The following is a 6,000-nucleotide window of genomic DNA, read 5'->3' as shown; positions in this document are numbered from 1 at the left end:
GGCTCGGCAGATGAACGAATCACCCCAAAGCCGCCAACCTGCTGCAGAAAGGTATGAGGAGGCCAGCAGATTGCAGCACCTGTGTCATCATTCTTCGGAATCCCAGTGGAATTAAACGAGACGCTAGAATAATATTCCTAAAAGCCCCTGTCTCTGTTTGAAGCCATGGGCTATTTTCCCCACACTATGTGTTTATTTGCTTAGGTCTCTAAACTCTGAATGTGAATGTCTTTCTTCATCCCCGTGGCATTGCTTGAGCCTAGAGGTATTTTAGGGAAGCTGGATTCTGTACTGTGCATATGTCGGCTCATCTATGAATCAAACTAGGGTCTAACACAGGGCCACGTACCACATGTTGCAGCCTCCCATGCTCCAGTTGTGAGCATTCAGGGCTGTGAGGGGTAAAAAGGCCAGGGAGCAGCCGTTCTGCATGGCATGTGCCCTGTGGAACTGAATGGAGGGGAGATCAGAAATCTGCTCTGCTACTCCCCTTCTGTGCCTTCTTCTCTCATTGGAGTTGAGTGCTGGCATGGGATGATTAACCAGTGGCAGTTTCGCTTTCAAAAACTAGGATGTGTCTGTTGGTGTGGACATCAGTTCCACACAGAACTGGGTGGAATGCCAGGGCTATATTTCCCAGCGCTCTGTCTCTTTGTGAGCTGGAACTCTGCTGAAGAAGTCAGAGGGACACAGCTGAGGTGAGCAGCAGGGGGGCGTGGCCAACAGTGGTGCCCTGGCAGAGCTTCCAGCAATGGGACTGGTGCAAGCTATGCACACTTGGTGGATTCTCACCAAAACATTTTAGAACTGGAGCATTTTATTGACATGGCCTGGGCATGTAGGGGTTAAATGTTCTGTGTGGATAGCCTTAGCAAGCCCCCTGGATCCACTCCACCTAGGGTCAGCATCCGTGTGCTCATTCGCATGGTCATTGCTTCCTCTTGATCAGGTTCTGGGCTCATGTTTTGCCCGTTCAAAAGAGGACGGCATGCTGTTCATGGCTGGTACATAGCATCGGGCATTAAGATATACAGAGAACCTTTCCCAGCGGAGACCGGTTTTAGCCTGGTTTTTCCCTGATCAGCTATGGGAGGCTTCTCTTGGCTTCACTTGGTAGAACTACAGCTTCAGGAGGCCCATTTCTAGTCTTGGGTCCAGCCGGCAATGTGTCAGATGAACACACACAATGAGCTGGGCAGTAAATCATAGACTGACATTTCCAGAGCTTCCCCCAGTGCGTCCTAGCAACAGCTACAGACCATCACAGACATAATGGTAATGTGCACAATTCAAACAGGCCATGGAACAGTGAGAACAACTCTCAGCAATCTACCTACCAGTGCAATCGGATCAGGCAAAAGCCAAGAGTATAGACCAGAGCAGCACAATATAGAGTTATAGAGTTTAAGGCCAGAAGGGGCGACCAGATCATTCTAGTCCAACCTCCTGTCAGGCCATTGACACCACCCAGCACCCACGCCCTAAACCCAACAATCGAAATCAGACCAAAATATTACAGCCCACAGGAGATTAGACTATTATGTGCCATAGGCAGAGAATAGGAGAGACCGAGGGACTGAGCCATATTTGAATTTTTTACTTTGGCTCCCTACATTATGAACTCTTGGACTTATATAAAAAAGGCAATTGTCACCTTCCTTTTCTGACCATCCTAGGATGTTCAAGTTATTTGCTCCTTTGCAGCCAGTGCCAGTCTTTCACCTGGAAGAAAGAAGGGAAGTGTCTTATACTCTGTACTTCAGACACATGGATTTCTCTGCATCAAATCCTGAGATTCTCTGACAGCCACAAAATCACATACATAGCCAGAGTCACAGAAAGTGTAAATCTGTTTAGCTCCATTGACTTCATCTAAGAATCTGGCCCAAGGTCTCCAAAACATATTAGCAGTTATAATTAGTAATGTCCATTCCCACAGCACCTTTCACACCTAAGAGTGCTGGGCAATCCATAAACTCTCAGGCCTTGTCTACACACAGGATTTGTCCCAATTACAGCCCTGTCACCAGTGTGGCTGCATTAATGCAAAGTGCAGTGAATCCAGAGTAAGGTGCACGGCTCAGAACAGTATACTCTGTTTATGCTAACATTTTGCATAAAGGCAGCTACCCGGCACTGACTACATCAACAGCTTGAACCGAGGGAAATTCCCAGTGCACACAAGGGTATTGTCCCACAGCTGCAGCGTTTGGAGCAATCAGTATAGTGCCAGTAGATGGGGAAAGAGGAGGCAGTGGCTGAAATGTATTTCATGAATTAAACAATTATTTTTGATGGACCAGTAGGGTAGAGGAGAATTTGGCCCAAAGACTGCAGCGCCACTTTATGAGTATTACCTAGCATAAGTAACCATAGCACATCTGTGTTGTTGAACATGTTCTCAGAATTAGGCTTCTGGATCATGTACAGCACAGGTGAGCTACAAGAGCTCGCTGCTAGAACTGGGCCTGAGCCACAGTGTTTGGATCTGGATCTGAACCTCCCCATGTTCAAAGGGGGAGAGTTTGGATCAGAGGGTTGGGTGAGAGCCTGCCTTTACTGCTCCATCTGTCTTCTTTCACGTAGCTAGATAAGCACATTCCCTTCGGAGAGGGCATATTAAAGAGGCTGTAGACTGGGTACAAGATGGAAAAGGCTGGGGGCTTTGCTGTGTGCTCATTATCCTGAGCGATAAATAAACACTATCTCATAATAATTAATGGTATATTTGTGTTCGTTCTCTAGCAGATAATTATGCATGTTCTCTGGGGGTGATTCTGCTCTCCCTTATACCACAGTACCTCTGTTCTTGTCAATGGATTTGCTCCAGAATGTGTAGGACAACTGAGTTACGCTCCATGGACTTGATCGCATGCCGGTTGAAGTCAAAGGAAAAGCTGCTGCTTTTTCATCGGCAAGTTATCTTTCTTTGTGGTAAATCACCAATCTCTCTTAATGTAACTGATTTAGCGGCAGAAGAGTGATTTATACCAAATGAATGCAGGACATACATCCTCTCCTGCTTCAATATCTGATCCTTGCAATTCAAACTCTGGAGCACTATAATTATCATGTCCATGTTATTAGGGTCACTCTAACCAAACACTCTAATACCACGTGTTAAATCCCACACAGTCAAGGTTAATTAGGTGAAAGAGCAACACGGTGGATTTATCCCATCACCTCCATGAAACATCAGTGGTTTGTATTACTAATAATGTAAAATGGCATCTCATTAGGCTCTGAAGTGGGTTAGGTTAGATGTTAATTTGGAGTTTGAACAGAAATGTAACTGTTCACAGGCAATAACAAGGAAAGATAACAATCCATTTGAAGCTGAAATATCTTAAATGTGTGATGCTATTTTTTCTTAACTACAAATTAATATCCTTCCAATTGTAAAGCACATCAGGAACTTCCAGGCTTCTTTAATCTGTCAGTTCACCTTCAAGAATGTAATGAACTTGTCTAGGTTAACAAATGTTTTATTCAAGACAAATGCTGATATTATCATTTAAGATGTAAATCCTAAACTAATAGAAACTGAGGCTGATGTAAAATAGCAATTAATTCACATTGAAAGTAACCAAAATTAACAAACTGCTGCTCAGATATTTATAGCAGGAAAGTTCTGTTAAACATTCATCATCATGATTTTGGTGACTGGCTTTGAAAGTAGGAAAATGAGGCTTGTTTCTTTCACTTTTTGTCAGGTGGAATATTCCCCCTGGAACCGTCCTGGCTAAAATGGAAATGATTTCTGAGTTCTCTCAACACCCACTCCCATACGTGACTTGTTTAGAATTCTTTTCATTTCTGATTTTTTTCCCTATTTCTTTTCACCACCTATTGCAATAAATAATTCACCCCTTTCCATAAGCGAAGGGTTGCGAGGCCAAATGATTTACAAGGGGGAACATCATAGTGTGTGTAAGGGCCTCCAGAGTATGTATGTCCTAGAGAGGGAAGGTGTAAATTCCAACTCAAGGGAACATACTAGTGCTACTTCGCTAAAAACAGAAGTGTAGGTGTGTTGGTCAGAGGGGCTGGCCACCTGAGTATGTATCCAGGGTTTCGGATGGGATCATACTTGGGGCAGCTAGTCAATCCTGTTGCTTGCACTACACATCAATTGTTAGTATGTTAGCTTGATCAGAGCTAGGGCCAGTATTACATTCTGGGATACAATCCAGACTAGTGAGGGACTGTGTCACCCCTGCTCTGCAACTGGGGGTGGCTCACAATGCTTTGCTGTTGTAGCTCTCAACCTAGCCTCCTTACAAACAGTATGCAGAACACACCCTAAGTGTCTGTGTATAGCCACAGCCCTGGACCAGCAACTTTGATCCCAGCAGCCTGTTAGCAAACACCAGCCACACTCAGGCTTCCACCAGCCTTAGTTATTTGCAGGATGACCCCAACATACTCCCAGTCCTGGATTTCCCCCAAAAAATGTAAGTTCTGCACTGGCCTGCCCTCTTCTGGCTAGTCCAGATATATTAGGGCCATTGCACATGTGAGGGGATCAATATACAACAGACGGGTACCTCAGCTGGAGTTACCCTCACAGTTCGCAAAGTTTAGTTTTGATTAAATAATAAAACAAGTTTATTTAATTACAAAGATATATACTTGTACTCACTTACAATCTAAGGTATTAAGTCAGAAATGCTCCTCAGTAATATTGCTGAGCAAGTTTCAGGTCAGTTTATGCTCCCAAAGTCCGTAGGCTGTTTCTTTTGTCTTCTTAGGTGGAAAAGAGAGAGATTGACAGGGAGAGAGAACTTGGGGTGTTTTGCCCCTCAATTTTATAGTTCCGTCACCCTTTGAAATGCATTTTCCTGAGGGTTACCTCCTTGTTAAAGTTCATTCCCACTGTGAGGACAGAGTCAAGTCTGGTGATGAAAGGTTCCATATTGTTTGCTAAAATGCATATTTGCCTTGTCTCCCTCTTGCTATCTCAAGGACCTTGTTTACTACTTATATGTAAATTGAGTAAACACACATTCCTTTGTTTAAGGTAGTCCTGCTTCACCAGTTCTGCTAATCAGGGCTACATGGGTTTAAACATGTGCCAGCAACATCATTCAGGGGGAATTCATAACTTTACATATAATGTTGATACACATATTTTACCATGATACTTTGACCAGCAAGTTATTAGTTTTCAAATGATTCCTAAGAAGGCATGGTGTGTAGGGTGTGAAAACAAGGGTGCATTCAGTCACAGCTGGTACATCTATTTGGGCTGGAATTTACACATTCCAGCTGTAGTGCAGTGTTTGAACTGGCTTTGCTATAAGGTACAATGTGTGATATATCCAGATTAAATTTCTAGGCTTGGTGCAACAAGGCGTTTTTTTCTCTTGTGCTGACTCATTGAAAGTAAAAGGCAGCAAATATAAACTGGCAAAATGACATACTAATTTTACACAATGGATGATTGACCTATGGAACTGTCTGCCACAGGATCTTATTAAAGTTAAGAGCAGGTTTCAGAAAAAATGTTGATATATGAATAATAAGAGTATCCACATTTAAACTGAACAGAACAAAATTTATGAGTGATATAAACCCTTCCACTAGAGACCATAAACCACTCTCTACCTGAGATTGAAGCAAAAAGCTTTCTTCATAAGCAAGTTATTCCACGATTGCCCACTATGCGGTTTCCTGTATACACTGGCAGAGACAGGATATTGGACTAGACGAAGCCCTGCTATAGCAATTCCTCTGCCCCTTGAGCTAAAGGAGTATCAGACATTCAGCTTGTCTCTCCAGAATCAGTCCTATGCTTACAAACCAGCAGCCACTTACACAAATCTTGTTCTCATCTGCAAACTTTCCATCACAGCCAGATACCAACTTTTTCTTTGCTCTCTCTAGCTCTCTGCAAACATTTGGAGGCGCCTGCTTTCCAATGCATGTATTTTCATCCTTAGTAAAAATTGAAACTGCCATTTCACTCTGTGGGCAGATGTGTTTCATAATATATGGCCA

This window comes from Emydura macquarii, unplaced genomic scaffold (genome assembly GCF_026122565.2).
Source record: "Emydura macquarii macquarii isolate MOO-44397 ecotype Brisbane River unplaced genomic scaffold, CSIRO-AGI_Emac_v2 contig_1483, whole genome shotgun sequence".
Taxonomy (NCBI): Eukaryota; Metazoa; Chordata; order Testudines; family Chelidae; genus Emydura; species Emydura macquarii.
The sequence above is the reverse complement of the archived record's forward strand: the minus strand, read 5'-3'. Positions refer to the sequence as shown.